At 49.5% G+C, this 16162-nt stretch overlaps 1 protein-coding gene across 2 annotated transcripts in view; it reads right to left on the reverse strand.

Moving 5' to 3' along the window:
* Nucleotides 1–16162, reverse strand: part of CNTFR (ciliary neurotrophic factor receptor) — a 94506-nt gene that overhangs the window by 70507 nt on the left and 7837 nt on the right. The window contains exon 2 of one of the 2 annotated variants that reach the window (XM_072606296.1): nucleotides 8646–8769. The exons of the other annotated variant lie outside the window; for it this stretch is intronic. The gene's annotated coding sequence lies outside the window, so the exon portion shown is untranslated. The remainder of the gene's footprint in view (nucleotides 1–8645; nucleotides 8770–16162) is intronic. 2 annotated transcript variants of the gene reach the window in all.

Here is a 16162-nt window from a genome sequence, read left to right on the forward strand (position 1 = left end):
GGCACCCCCCCAAGATTGGGGAGAACCTTTGTTGCCACAAAAATGACTTCTTCTCAGTGGGGTACATGGACACAGTGGGGAGGGGATGGGATTTGAAGGCTTCAGGTCTCAAAATGAGGCTTCTAACTTGGGAGGGGTTACTGAGAGAGAAAGAAGATGCCCCTGGCAAGAAGGTCTGTTCACCCAGTGGGTGTCTTTAAGTGCATATGTGTATTTAGGCTCCTGGTTCGTGACAGCTAGTAGACAGGGGGTAGGGTAGAATATGGGGGTAAAACACTGAGAAGCACTGGGGACCTCTTGGTCCTGGCACACCAGACAAGGGCTGGAGAGGGGGTGTGGCAGAGGAGGCATGGTACCAGAGTCACTGGGGGGTGGAGCAGAGATAGAGGAGACGCAGTTTGAAAAATAACAACCATCCTCAAAACTCAACAGTCTCTACTCCAGCTCCCAAGTCCTCTATCTTCTCTCCACTCTCCAGCCCTGGGCTAAGGGGTCTGCCACTGTGAACTGCAGTAGAGGGGGTGTGAGCAAATGGCCCAATTTGCCAATCAGAGCTGTGATAGCCACCCCCATACACACAGTCTCTGCAGCAGGGAAGGGGGGTAGAGGACCTCCCCAGCTGGTCTGTGGTGAGAGTATCTCCCACCGAGATGCTTGTCACTGAGATCCAAGCAATAACAGGAGGGAACCACAGAGAACATGGAGGTGGGGGAGGGAAGGACTCTTGCTGTGAGGGGAACTGGGAGATGATGCTGAGAACTCTAGGCTCTAGGATCTGAGAGCAGCAGGAGCTGCGAAATGACAAAATCATCTCCCCCTATCCCCCTTCACTAACCACATTCATATATTCTCCAACCAACCCCACCCCCATCCATATCTTTCTCTCTCTCCCTCCCTCCTTCCATCTCTCATACACACACACACACACACACACACACACACACACACACACACACACTCAATTGGAAATGGGAGGGCTAGAGTCTTCCATACCTCTCCCTGCAGAAACTCACTCCCTGACACCCTGACCCACAAAAAAACTCACACATAACACCCCAGGGGTGACAGGGTGATCAATGAGCTGCTCCCATCTCTGTCTGCTGTGTGACCTCAGGATACTTGCTGAACCTCTCTGTGCCCATAGTCTCCAGAAGGGTGCCCAGGAAGAATGGATTAGTCAGGGGGAAGGGAAGGAGTGGGAAGAACATGGAAGGGAAAAGAATAGAGGAGAAAGAAGTGAAAGGAGAAAAAGAGTAGAAGAGAGGGTAGAGGAGCTGGAAGGAAAGAAAGGGAGAAGGAGGAGGGAGGAGCGGAGACTAAACTAGAGGAAGAAGGCCACAGGGGAAGAGGAGCATGAGGGTGAAGAGGTAGTCAAAGATTAAGGAGGGGGTGAGAAGGAAGAAGTAGAAGAGGGAGAGGAGGGAAAAAGGGGGAAGACAAGCCTCTGAGCCTGCCCTGCTCCTGGAAGGAAGAGCTGACGTGGTGCCAAAGCATTGTCATCGCCTGTCAGAGAAAAGCCGACTCGGGGAGAGGCTCCCACCAACGTCAGCCTGAGCCTCAGGGGCCCTGAGGAGCCGCTGGGCAGAGCGCATTTGGGGGAGGGGGGCGCCTAGAGGCAAGTTGGGGGTGATGGGAGGGAGGAGAGTGCCTCGGTTTCCCGTAGTTAATTTGCTGGCTAATGAGGAATTCCTGAGGAGAGTGGCAGGGCAGGGAAGAGAAGACAACCCTGGAGCCCTTGGAAGGGCTCCTCTCGAAACCGAAACCAACGTGGGGCTGGCTCCTCCAGGAAGGCCTCCGGGAGTGACTCATCAGTAATCATCTGCACAGTCAGGCATGGTCCCTCTTCTCTGGAGGATCTAGGTATGTTGTCTCCATCAAGACAAGATTAGAATCCTAGCTTGGGGTCCAGGAGAGCAGTCAGCAACACCGTTCGCACCCACAGAATATCTCTTTCCAGGTGTCAAAGCCAATGTTACAAGTGGGAATTCCTTGACGCTCATAGGGCTAAATTTACCTGCCTGGGAGCTGACCCTACCTGTCATTGGTCAATGAAAAACCAGGTAAGGGGACTGAAAAAAAAAACCAAACTAATCATCAAGGTTCTAAAGGAAACTAGGCAATGGGGGCCAAGGACAGCTGGGAAGCAAGACCCACTAGATAGTGGGTATCACGGACCAAGGCAAACAGAGACAGAAACTGCTTTCTGAACATCACTTTCTCCACCTGAAATATCACCCCTCCCCCAAAACCAGAGCCTTTCCCTTGTCCGACATTCTCAAAAAGGGCCTCAAGCTCCAATGCCTCTAAAACACACAGAAACAGGGATATACCCTGTTCTCTTCAGAAAGACACACCCTTTCCTTCAAAAGGATAGAGATACCTTCTTCTCATCAGAGATAGATGATCCTCCCCTCAGAGAGGGGCAAAGATACCCACCAACCCCAGTCAGAGGGGCAGAGAAGCCCACCTCACTGTTCAGACACAGGCACCCCCACTTCTCTGAGATATTCTATCTTCATCAGGACAGAGCCTCTCCCCCAACCCCCAACCTCTATTTCTTAACCGAGAGAAAGAGAAACCCCCTCCCTTCAGGGAAATAGACACACCCCATCAATGGGGAACCAATGGGCCTAGGGAATGATCAGAACCTTGGGTGTTCCCCCAACCTAAGGCTCGGAACACACAGTAGAAGAGGAGAGAGCTTTTCAAAGTCACACAGAGACAGAGGCAGAGACAGCTTGGAACAGGAAGGAGAGAAGGACCTTAGAAGGAAGGAGGTGGGCAGAGAAAAGAACAGAAGGAAGATGAAGGCAAAGGAGCCGGGCTGATAGCTGGGAAGAGAGTGGAGAGGAGTGGGAGGAGAAGTAGCAGGGGAGGTGGTGAATGGAATGGAGGGGGCCCCTTGGGGGGAGCCCCGACAGACACACGTGGGTCTGACAGGTCCTAGATCAGTAGCTCCAAAGCAACCCCCACCACATCAGGAAAGCAGAGACTCAGGACCCAGAGGCTGAGGCCTTTCCCCACCCCACCCCCAATCCTCACATTCCCAGACCACCATTCCTCATCCCCCTGCTTAAGCCACTGACCTGGGTCCCTGAGTAGATTCCCCCGTCTGTCGGCCTGGCCTCCCCAGTGTATCTGCCCCCTTTGACACTTGGGGAAGGGGGGGGAGGGGAAAGGGATAGGGGCAGGGAGACAGAGACAGGGAGAGGTACAGAGAGATAGGGAAGGAGAGAGACGGAGGAGCGGGCTGGGGAGAGACGCTGTGCAGTGAGGTCATCATTTGAATCTAATTGTCTGAGTCAGGAGGAGATGTGGCACTTGATGCTGGGGGGGAGGGGGAGAAAGAGGATGGTGGGGAGGTGGGAGGAGGAGGCATAGGGAGACCCTATGGATCTTCTACCATCCTGGTTTTGAAGAGGTGGGGTGGGGGAAAATGAGGTGACATTCAACAACTCCAGACCAAACTAAGAATCTTTTCCAGGGATGTGACTCCCAAGATGGTTGTGTGCATCTCCCTGTTTCTTCTATTACTGTCCCCTGAAGCCACCACATAGAGGATCATTGCTTGCCCTGGTCCCCTTCCCCAGTCACATTCCTGCTTAGAGGGGAAGTGGGGAGACAATCTGATACATCTGAGCTCCTAGCTCCTAACAAGTGAAATGTCCTATGATCTGGTGGTGGGCTAAGGACTGAGGGGGGAGGAATCTAGTAGAAGCAAACAGCAGTATCTCTCCCTCCCACACACCCCACCTCTGCCATCTACCACAACTGATCTCAAATCACCGAACCAAAGAATATTAGTGCTGGAAAGGACCTTAAGGGTGAAATTGTCCAACCTTCTCATTTTACAGGAAAAGAAACTGAGGCCTAGAGCGATGAAGTGATTTGTCCAAGGTTACAGCCAATTTGTGGCTGAGCCAAGACTAGAACCCACATCTCCTGGCTCCAGGTCCAGGTTCTTTCCACTCCATTCTGAACATTTTTTTTTTTTAAGCTGTCTGGAGCAGCACGGATTGGGCGGGGGGGGGGGGGGGGGGTCGGGGGGGATATGAAAGGGACAGGAGGCAGGCCTGGTTTCTATCAGTGCTGCCCAAGTGGGCCGGCACAGAGGGCGTGGGAAGTCAGAGACACTTACACATGTGCACTCACACATGTGTGCAAACACACAAGGGTACACACATGGGCAAAGACCAACAGTGGAGTAGCAAAGGGGCCCAGCCATTCCGCCCCCCTTCCACCCTGTCTCCTCCCCCTTCTCCTATCCCTGGGAGTGGGGGGTTTGAAGAGGGAAGGGGCTGTTGTGGAAGGAGCTGAGGGGGGAGAGGACTGAGAGGGAGGGGGGTGATAAATATTTCAGGGGCTTTTAGTTCTGAGAAGGGGCTGGCGGAGGAGGGGGGGAGAGTTAAGCCCTGCCTGATTAATGGGGTTAAGACGCTCCCATTTGCGGCTCCGATCAATCCTGCTCCTGCTCCCGCTGAAGGTTTAATGCTCTCTATCAGGAGACGCTTTTCTGACTTGGCAGCCACGACAGGCGTTTTAAATAGACCCATTTAGTGCAGGAGTTTGGGGGGGGGGATGACTAGGGGAGTACATAGGAAAGGAAAAGAGAAACAGAGACACAGAGAGAGTGACAAAGAGATGCAAGGAGACAGAGACAGAGGACAGAGACACAGAAAGAGAAGGACACAAAGACCCACGGAGACAGAGGGGCTGACAGTGAGGGGCGGGGGTAGAATCAGGGAAAGGGAGGGACAGAAAGATTTAGGGAGAGACACTAACACAGGGACCAAACGAAAGACAGAGAGAGGTTCAGCAAGAAAGCCAGAAGCAGAGACAAGAAATCTTTTATTTCCAAAAACAGTTTTTCATCCACTTTGTTAAATTAAAAAGATTAAAAAAAAAGCGGGGGAGGTAGTGGGCTGTAGCCAAGTCTCTTGCTCCCGGACAGAGGTTCCTCTGCTTCCCCCCTCCCCCCCGCCCCCCACTCCCTCTTGGCAGGATGGCCAAGAGATGGCCAGGACTGAGAGGAGAGATCAGATCTTATGTCCCCTCATCCCCCTCTCAGAAGGAAGGAACAGAAGCTACTTCATTTGTTGGCTCTTTGGAACTGACAATCTCCAAGAGTCCCCCGCCCCCATTCCTCCATCTAGTTTGAAGTTCATGACTCGTGGAGGGGGGGGCTAAGGAGTGGTATCCCTACAGCTATGCTCTCTCCCCCATTTTGAAATCCCCAGGGAAAAAGACTTCCCTCCTCTACTCTTACGCCTTTCCTATTGTAAAGCCCAATCTCTTTCCTCCCCCTCAGCTTTCCACTCTTCTCTAGGATACCTCCCAACGCTCCTACCTTCCCACTGACAACAGAGGTCCCTCACCCCCAGGGGAGGAACAGGGCCAGGAGTGGAGGAAGGGGATCCAAGTCTTAGACAGGCTTCCTCCTCCTTTACTGAGTTAGCTTCCCTTCCACTTCAAAGCCCTGGCCGGCTCACAAACCCACCCACACCCATAGCTCTCCTGCCCAGGTCCACATGTCATCTAACTCATATCACTATCTAGCCCTAGTGTATTATTCAAAATAGAGGCAAAGATTTACCATCCAGTCTGAATAGTTAACTGCTATAACTCCCCCCCTTTCTCATTCTTCACCCCTCCCACCCACTAACCCACAAATGCACTTCCCTCTCCCCCCTAGACAATGTAAATATTTACTCTTTTATGTCCATGTATTTGTTTTAGGGTCATTCCTCAGCTGTCTTATATGTCCTCTCCCCTTCCATCAGTATGTCTGTCTCAGTCAGAACACCCCCGGGGCAGGGGCCCTGTCTCTCTCTTCAGACCTGGGGGTCCCAGAGCCCTAACGTGCGGCCCTCCTTCCCTTGGCTGCTCTACCCTCAGGTTCCCCTTTCTGTCACTCTAGACTTCCATCCTTCACACTCCTGAGCTCAATATCCTGTCATTTATGATATTTTGTGGCATTCAAGTGTCCAGGCAGAAGAAAAATATGATGCCCACACTCACTCCTTGTAAATCTTTCTCCCATGTCTCTCCATGTCTCTCCATATCCCTTCCATCTGTCTGTCCCTCTTTCTCAGCTAATACATTTGGAAAAGACAAGGGATTGGACCTCCTCTCCCCTCCCATGCCACCTCCCCCTGCCCTGGGCCTGAGACAGTGCCCAGTCCAGAAGACATTGTCCAACTAGGGGACTGAGCAGAGGCACAGTTAGCTCCAGGGTTGTCCCAAATGTCCATTATTTGGGCAGACCTGAGTCTCCACCCCACCCCAATCCTTCCACCAACCCCAGGATCCTTTGCACAAGCCCAGAATAGATTCTCACATTCTGCTTGCCCATTTACTCTTACTTAAACCAAAAAATTCCACAGGAGCACCCTCCACCAGGAAGCCCTCCTAAATTCAACATGGCATAAACACAGAGACCAAAGGATCTCATCACACACATCATCTGTTATCCCATCATTTTCCAAACTAGTTTGGGCAGTGAGTATGTCCTAAGTGGGAAGGAGAGCAAAGGAAGCAAGGAGTATAGAAATGGGGGTGGGGTACAGAAAGGAGAGGAGATTTTCCTAATTAAAATTCAAAAAGAATCCCCTAAAATCCAGCTAGTCTACAGTATTAGTCTCTTCCTATGCCTACTCTGTCCCAAGGGAACAGTGGGGACCACCTGTGGACCCTCTGGGAAATGTGAAGTCATCCCAAGCCCTCTAGCTTCAGGCCAGCTGGTCCCCACCCTGCCATCAACCAATTTTTTTTAATGTGTTCCGCTCTTGTATTCTAAGCTCTCTAAGGAAGATCTTACCCTACCCTACTGGTTGTCTAAACTCAATCCATCTTGCTACAATGCCAGCTAGCTCCCTCTAGCTGTTTTTGGGGTAGAAGACTCTTGCCAACACCCCCCGTGAGTCTGCAGAGATTTTTAGATGATGGCATTGCCCCTCTCAGCCTTTTAGGTCCCACAAATTTCCATCCACAAGCCCTGACCCTGGCCCCCAACCAGTTCATCCTTACAGGCATTCCCTAAGTGCCTCCCCTTAGAGGTCTCTCTATTTCTGTGCTCAGCACCCCCCCCACACACACACAGCCTTCACTGTTTTCATTCTCCCAGGCACCTTCAGCCCTGAGGCCTCACACACTGAGGACTACCATCACTCCCCTCTCTACCCCCATCCCTGACAGCTAACCCCTCCACTAAAGGGTAGGAGACCCTGCAGCTCACCCCATCCAACCCCCACCCTCTGAGTAAAAGAAAATGCCAAGTCTGTTTGGGATTTGAGATGAAAAGCACTGGACCTGGCCCCTGGCCTGGCCCCCAGGCCCCCGCCCTGGCCTGGCCCCCAGTCCTTTGTGGGAGCCAAGAAAAAAAGACCAAGTGGAGACTGGATTCCCTGGACAATAGGCCGTTCCGCTCCATCGGCTCAGGACTCTGAAATAAGACAAGCTCCCACAGCTTCCCAGTACCAGGGAGGGGGCATGTGTCAATCAAGAGAGCAAGCCCCTCCCCTTCCTAGGTGTTTACTGGAGGGTGAGAGAAGAGAGAGGGTGATACAGAGATGGGGATAATTTGTCAGAGATAGCTACATTGTCCTTTCTCCTCCGGGAAGTCAAACATGATTACAACATGGACAGGGAGATTTTACAGCTCAGCCTTCCTCCTCACAACACACGTACACACACACACACATGCACACATGCACACACACACACACACACACACACACACACACACACACACACACACACACACACACACACACACACCCCTTGATTCACCCAAACTAATCCAGATATCTATCTACCTTCCCCCTTCTCCAGGAAGACTTTCTAAATTTCATTGTCAGAAGTCATTCATTTACCCAAAACATGGCAGTCAGCTACTGCCTCAGCCTCATCAACCCCAAACAGTCCATTCCAAACAGTCAGCATCCATACCTCCCATCCTCTCTGATACCAAATAACTGTCTATGGCCATCACTTAACCAACAACCACCAACACAGGCAGCTAGGTGGCGAGCTAGAGTTCTGGACCTGGAGTTAGGAAGAACTAAGTTCAAATCCTATCTCAGACACTCAAAAACTACGTGATCATGGGCAAGGTGCTCATATGCCTCAGTTTCCCCATTTTTTAAATGGGGTAATAATGACACCTATTTCCCAAGGTTGTTAGAAGATAACAGTAGCTGATATTTCTATGGTGTTTTAAGGTTACAAAGTAAGTACATCATATACATTTTTTCATTTGATCCTCATGACGCTCCTGTGAGATACAGAGCATAAGTGTTATTATTCTCACTTTACTGATAAAGAAACAGGCTCAGAATCTAAATGACTTACCCCGGGTGACCCAGCTAATAAGGAGCAGAGCCAGGGCTTGATCCCAGGTCTTTCTCCCTCCATGATAGCATACTACCTCTTGTTGGGGAGCAAATCAAAACTGCAAAAACCCTCACCACCCCACCCCACCCCTGACCCATAGAGTCCAGACATCCAAGCAGCTCATCCCTTGTGGTGTCTATTCCACAAAACAAGGGGCAATGTCCTTGAGAAAAGATTCTCTGTTCCTTAGCTACAGGTATCCCTACCCAGCTATGGGTGCCCACCCTGGTCCCCAGGTCAGGTGCTCCCCCTACCTCTCTGCCACTGCCAATGCATGGAGGGTCATCAACTTCCTGGGGATCCCTGCACCTCTGAACTCCAGACTTCTCTCTTCCCACCTCCAGGCTCCTTAAGACCAAGGGAAAATGGTGACAGATTCTGAAAGTGCAGAGGGCACAGGTTATCACAAGAGAGCACTTTCCTCACAGTGGTCCTTTGAAGTTGATAATATGAATAGTACTATTCCCCTCTTAGATATGGGGAAACTGAGGCTTGCAGAATGGAAGGGATTTTGTCCACAGTCATTCTGTTGAAGGGATTTTGTCCATACCTTAGCTAGGACTGGAATCCTGGTCTGAGGACTCTAGAGGGATATCAGCAGGAGGTAAGGACCATTTTATATCCACTCATCCAGCTCAGGAGACTCAACACTTCTTTGACATGCAAGGAGATAAACTGAGGCCTGGAGCAGAACAGGGACTGCAATGTGGATTTCCAGAGCTCACGCTATATCTTCTCCCAAATGAATGAAGTGCAGGCATGGATGAAAGTCCATCAGTCCAACCTCTCCCCAACGACATGCACATATGAAGAGCCTTTAGGGAACTACACTCTTAATGAGAGCCTGGTCAATGTTGACAATCAGAATATCCGAAGAATTAATGAGAGAACTGTCAAAATTAATGCTGGGACTGGGAACTGGGATAAAGGTAAGGAGAGGGGATCAGTATGGAAGACTGCCTGGAACTGGCGGGAGGGGGGATGTGTGTGTGGGGGGCGGTGTTTGGAATGGAGGGTCAGGACAAGGCAGAGAAGAGTAAGGGACAATCCTCTGTTTTACTTCTTTCGTGGAAATGGATAGAATTTCTACCTGCCTCTATTGAGAGCTTTCTAGTGATTTCTGTGTCTGTCTATGCAGTTCTGTATTTATCTGTTTGTCTCCCTGTCCTTCCAGTCTCTTTCTACTTACCTCTCTCTCTCTCTCTCTCTCTCTCTCTCTCTCTCTCTCTCTCTCTCTCTCTCTCTCTCTCTCTCATTCTCTGTGTGTGTTTTTCATTTGCAAAGTGATGGGGAACATGACAGAACTGGAGCGGTAGGGAGGACCCATCTATCCCAGTGGCAGGTGTCAGAGCCTGAAATATGGAACCCGGCCTATGGGGGTTATCTGTCACCATCCTCCAACCCTGCCAAAGATCCTCTTCTCCTACTGCACCTAAAAGGGAAGGAGGACCAGGGGACTCCTCAGACCACTTCTGTCTGTTGGTCCATTCCTTGCCCCTGGATCCCCTTCCTTATAAGACCACTAGACAATGTGGCCTTTCTGAGAAGTTCTTCTAGGGTTAAAGAACAGCCGCTAATCACCTTCAAATCTAGCCTGGAAAAAAGGAATTCTCAATTGTAAAAATTCACTAATGATGTGGTATGTGGGGACCAGCTGCACCCCAAGTCGGGAAGGAGGAGCAGGAGGTATTTGTGTAAAGAGGAGGGGAGAAAATGCTGCCTATAGCTGGTGCCTAAGGATAGGGTATATGGGAAAGACTAGGAGACTGAGAACATCAGAGAGGGAAAGGAGAATAAGAAAGTAGGATGGCTTGGAGCCCCTGGAGCTATTTACTGATTCCCCCCCACTTTGAGGAGAGGGGGGATGGGGAGCCTGGCCTCCATTACCTGATTAGCCAAGAGCTGCTCATTCACACTTCCCAGGTCCTGCTACACTCCCTTGGATTGATTTCTAGGTCTAAGTGATTGTCTGGCAGATTTAACAAAAAGGCTCTTTCCCCTCCCTTCCCTGCAGAGGTGGGAGAAGGAGCAGCCCAGTGAATGAGAATCAGGAGTTGGTCTACAGAAGGTCATCCCCTCCAGTCCAGGCCTCAACTCACTCCTCCTCAGTGGCTCTAGTTCAATCAGGAGTGGGTTCAGTATTATCCAGTGTTATTATAAGGTATCTACACCTCCAGATATAGAAACCACTCACTGGGCACTTACCACACGAGACCTTGAAGTGTTTTACATACTACAATATCCCCTTGTGCTCTTGTAGAGCTTTACAGCTCTGAAGGCCTTTTTTTTCACCTCCACCATCTCATTCCATCTTAACAACAATGTTAGGAAGGGACTATAAGCCTTTTTATCCCCATTCTGCAGAGGAGAAAATTGAGGCTCAGTCAGGTAAAGCAACATGCCTAAGTTCGCAGAGCTAGTTATTAACAGAAGCAAGGATGTAGGCTCCCGACTTCCTTTTCCCACCATCCTCTATTGCCTCTGCTACTTGGGTAGAGGTAGGGTTTGTTTTCTCAAGCCAACCTTCTCCTATGTCTCTCTTACAGTTCATCCCAAACTGAGTAATCTGTAACTCCCAAAACAGACATGTTAATTGGCCGAGTGAAAGAATAATGCGTGTTCTAATCCGGAGAAAAATCTGTGTGGACCAAGACAAACTAACTTCTCTGAGGGATGAGGGAGAGTAGGTCAGCTCCCACTAAATGAAGCCTCCTGTGAGGCCACCAACCACTGGATTCCAGGGACACACTTTTCAGGAATGCAGCGATTGGGTAAATTTAGGTTCTCCGTCTGCGCATATTGATTTCATGACTACTGGGCATGAGTCAACACTCACACAGTTATCTCAGTCCTTCTCCAGAGCCTGATGTCTCATGCCACATTTACCCTCTCCTTCAGATCAGGGGCACCCCCAGAGCAAAGGCTATATATCATTCATTAGCCCAGGACCACCCTGAGAACCACAGCCATCTCTCCCCTTTTCCATTGAAGAGGAAGACTGTCTCCCTCAACTCAGATTGGGGGTGTCCCTTTCAGTCTGTCAGTCAGTCCACCACAGTCCATTTGTCCTGGATTCATGCCAGCATAGCCTGAGACCTAATCTGATGCCAGAGCCCTAGCTATAGCTCAAAGCCAGATGTGACCCTGAGAACTGGGGAAGCGATAAGAGTGCCTGCCTCAGCCCTGAGACATTCCTAAGACACTGGAGGGGAATACTCAGAGAGAGAGAGAGAGAGAGAGAGAGAGAGAGAGAGAGAGAGAGAGAGAGAAAGAGACAGACAGACACACACACACACACACACACACACAGACAAACTCAGAGGCAGAACAGAGACAAAGGTAAGGGCAGACTGATGGCAATCAACCTCAACAATAATACAGACATAAGACCCATTTGGAAGGGCACATGGCCTTGAAGAGAAACGAAGAAGTGAAGTGTCAAACCTGATACACAGACCTGGCTCCATCACTGGCAGGGAAAAAAAGAACTAAAGAGAGGGAGGGCACGAGCGAGAGATCAGGAAGTAGAGGATGGAGAAGAGGAGCAGAATAGCTAAGGAGAAGAGCATGAGGAAGGGGGCCAGGGCTTGGAGCCCACAGGAGCCTCCATCAGTATGCACATTACACCAGCTGCTTCCAGCAATTTCATCTGATTAATAATAAATGTTCCATAATTACAGGCAGCTTCCACAGCCCTCCTTCCTGTTTGCTGTCAGCCGCTGCCTAACCATACCCCTTGTCCCCCCTTGGATGCCCCAAACCTCCTAAACAAGCCTCTGCCACATGTCCTTAGTAAACCTCTCTTCCAACACAGCCATTAGGATCCGCTGGGTCCCCATCAGTTTTAGAGAGAAGATGTGGCCCTGAATCCCAGGCTCCCAAGGCAATGCTTCCAGCTCACCTCCTCTATCGAAGGAACAGAGGCAAAGAGTCCATCCTTGGGAAACCCTAGAGAAGTCTAAAGGGAGAGACATGACAACCATATTCTGTCTAAATGCAGTCCTACCTGTTGGCAGTGGGGGGAGGGGGGAGATTGCAGCCCTTATGTATTCTCATATCTTTAGTCCTATAAACTTTAAAGTCAGTCCTCTAGAGACCAGGCCCCTGGTTCAATTATAACCATTAACAGGCAGCTCTGCTACTGACCACCGGGGACAGAATGGGGACAGAGAGTTGAATTAAGAGAGGAGGAGCCAGAGATCTGGTGGGATAACAAGAGCCTTGAATCTAAGGAAAGATGTGGTACCTCTTCTGATGAACAGCTTAGGTCCCTGCTCTGTCCCTTCAGTCACACTCCTCAAACGAATAAAATAAAAAGCCCTTTAGAAATCAACCTGCCCATACAACTGCCTTGCCCTACCACTCCTTCCCTTGTTAAATGGAGGGAGATGGAGAGTCTAGGGGATTCCCTGGAGAGTCTGAGGAGTAATTCACACCGTATTGGCCATTTATCTCTGGCTAACAAGGCTAAGCTCCCTTAGGAAGGACTACAGGAGACCTTTTTACACAACTCTGAGAAACGAGGACCACCCTCTTCCTCTGGCCCAGTTTCCACCCTGTGTGTCTCCTGCCTACTCTCAATACTGCTGAGATGTTCTTTCTGGTGTCTTCTCTCAGTTGCCCATTTAAAAGAAACAAGAGAGACAAAGTCCCATTTGAAAAAAGTAACACAGCCCCTGTGTCAGAAGTAGAATTCAAACCCTGATCTCTGTGACTAAAGGAAAACAGAAGACTGCTTACAGCAGCCCCCCCACACACACATACCTTGCACATGGGGTCCTGGATGATTCTGTCAGCCCTAAGGATGTGGGACCCTTAAAGATATCGTCACTGAATAATCTCTGATGACCCATGACCCCAACCCAAAGAAGTCCGTCCAGTCTCATGTATGTTGTTCCTGCTGTTCAGTCATGTCCAATTCCATGTGACCTCAGGGACTTTGTGCATGGGATCTTCTTGGCAAAGATACTGGAGTGGTTTGCTATTTCCTTCTCCAGTTTGTTCCCATTTTACAGATGAGGAACTGAGGCAAACGGGTTAAGTCGCTTGCCCATGATCACACAGATAAGCAAGTGTCAGATGCTAGACCTGAACTCAGATCTTGTTGACTTCAGGGCCAGTGCTCTGTCCATCTAGCTACCTGTTGTTATTGTTCATTCAGTCATGTCTAACTCTACATGATCCCATGAACTTTGTCCAGGAGATTTTCTTGGCAGATGCTGCAGTGGTTTGCTAGCACTTCCAACCCAAAGAAGTCTTTTCCGTCTCACACAGACATTCCCTCTATTCCCCGTGTTTAAACTCCAATGAACAGAGAGTTAAACTAATCCACAGAGCAGAACAGCAATTGACTTAAAAACACCCAGCATGCTGAAGAGATTAGATCTGAAGCATCAAGATAATCCTTTTCCATTCTGGAGCTACTCAGGGCCAGGGATACAAGGAAAAGAACTCCTGAAAAGGAGAATTCAGATGAGAAATACAGGACGCCACACTCCTCTCTTCCAGGCAGATTTTCTATACTGGTCTCATTCCCCTCTAATCTGTACTTTGTATCTTCTGTTTAGGAACAGACAACAGATCTGGAATGAAGGTAAGGGGTCAAATAGTCCAACTACTTCCTTTTACAGTTGAAGAAACTGAGGCCCAGGAGGGTTCAGTGACTTGCCCTAAGTCACACAGTAAGTGGCCGAATCACGATTTGAACTCAGGTCATGTTATTTCAAGTTCAGTGCGGTGTCCCCTGTGTCACAAGGCCTCTCTGTCCATATCACTAAGAATTCTCATCTCTCAGTTCCTTTCTCCCCACTCAATCTCAAAGTTGCCTAAGGGAGGAAACTCTCTCCCTTACTCAGACAAAGGAGAGGATCATTGTTTTTCCCTAGTAGGTGGGAGATCCCCAAGAGAGGAAATCGTATCCCTTCCTTGACAGTGGCCCAATCATCTCTCCATCTCTTTATTTCCACTACAGGCCCCAGAAGGGTGCTGCATACTCAGTAGCAGAGGACTACACACATGCAGAAGGGAACACATACAGAGAGCTAACTGATCCTCCATTCCTATAGCCCCTCCTCTGTCTCTGCATACCACCCCCTCATCAGCCCTCACCCCCTTCCCATTTTGCAAGTAAAATCTGGGATTTCTCCATCCCCCACAACAGCCCCCCATAGCTCCAACCCCCTTACCCTTCAACCACTGCCACTGCTTCCCCAGTCCGCAGAGAATCTATCAGAATCAGCTGCGGGGGCCGCAGCCCGATCTGTTTCTAATCGCTGTGGCCTGGCTGGCGGCTTGGTCCCCCACCAACTCCCCTCCCCAATATTGATTCTATTATTTGGAAAACCACTGACGTCAGAGTCAGGGGAGCAATGCCAGTAAGTCTTTTCCCAAACTCCTGGCCCCACATCCCTACCCAAACCCAACCCCCTACTTTCAATACTCAACCCCAACTTTTCCTCAGTCCTTGGGGACACTTCTAGTTCTAGTCTAGGTCATCTCTCCCACCCTCGCCATTCCCATCTTTTTCCCACATGCTACTCCACCCCAATTTGAAAGACGGCTCAGACAGGGGAAACTCTTCTTAAACTTGTAATCAGGAAGAATGGGTTAGAATTCTGACACTCGCTAGCTGTGAGCCTGGACAAGACATTTAATCTCTCCAAGCCTCAGTTTCTTTATCCATAGCACAAAGATAATATTCTCACTATCCATGCCTCACAAGGTTTTTGTTGTCAGGAAAGCACCTATCAAAACTTAAAGCATTGTATAAATGTGAATTATGGGTATTATTGTCAGTTACTATTCCCTCAAGGTCACAGAGGGGATGATTTGCAGTCCCTATTGAGATCTCAGTTTTTTCCTATGGGTCATCCAATGCAACCTTATTCCTCCAGACTGGGTAGCCCCATAACCACCTCAGCCCACTGGGAGTGGGGTTGTGTGTGTTATTTTTCAAGGCATATAACCCTCCCCCATCCCCAGGAATGGTCAAAAGAATACAATCCAGATATAGTCTGAAAGTTTCTGAAGAGATGCTTGGCATCTGAGTGAGTGACCAGGCTGCACTAGGGTCAAACAGAAAAGATTTCCTGGAGTCAGAGAGTGGGAGAGGAGTGAAGCCAAGTCATGCATGAGGTAAGAGACACAGGTTGGTAGAGAATGATGAAGGGTATCTGAGGACAGAGAGGAAGGCAGAGAGCACAAACATGTCCCACTAAGCAGTTTATCTCAACTGTAGCTCAAGGCAGAGATGAGCAATCTGCTGGGGCTGGGGTATAGGGAAATGGACCCAGTAGAGACAAGAGACAGGAGACAGAGGTACATCACAAGAGAGTCTAGATAGGGGAGGATATGGAGATAAAGAATGTGAGTAGTGATGGGAATATCTATGGGAACCAGAGAAAAGGGCCTCGGAGAGCAGTTATATAAGTTATATATGGAGGTGGGCTATAGGAGGAGGGGATTGAAAGGGTCAGTGTGGAAGGAGATTAGAAAATGTTCTGTCCATACATGGGCTCTCTTGTGAGAATATACTCTTTTCCTATCAAACACAGGACCTTAGGGCCAGGGAACTCAGGCAACCTCAGGGCCCTAGGGGGCCAGACCAAACAGGGTATTTTAGGATTAAGAAACCCATTTTTCTCTGTCAGATATTAATAACCACAACACATACACATAGAGCAACCAACCAATAGGAAGCTCCTAAGAGACGGTGGGAAACAAAAATATAGGGAAATGGAGACATAGGTCACATTCAGCTGGCTCCTAGAAA

This window comes from Notamacropus eugenii, chromosome 1 (assembly GCF_028372415.1).
Source record: "Notamacropus eugenii isolate mMacEug1 chromosome 1, mMacEug1.pri_v2, whole genome shotgun sequence".
NCBI lineage: Eukaryota > Metazoa > Chordata > Mammalia > Diprotodontia > Macropodidae > Notamacropus > Notamacropus eugenii.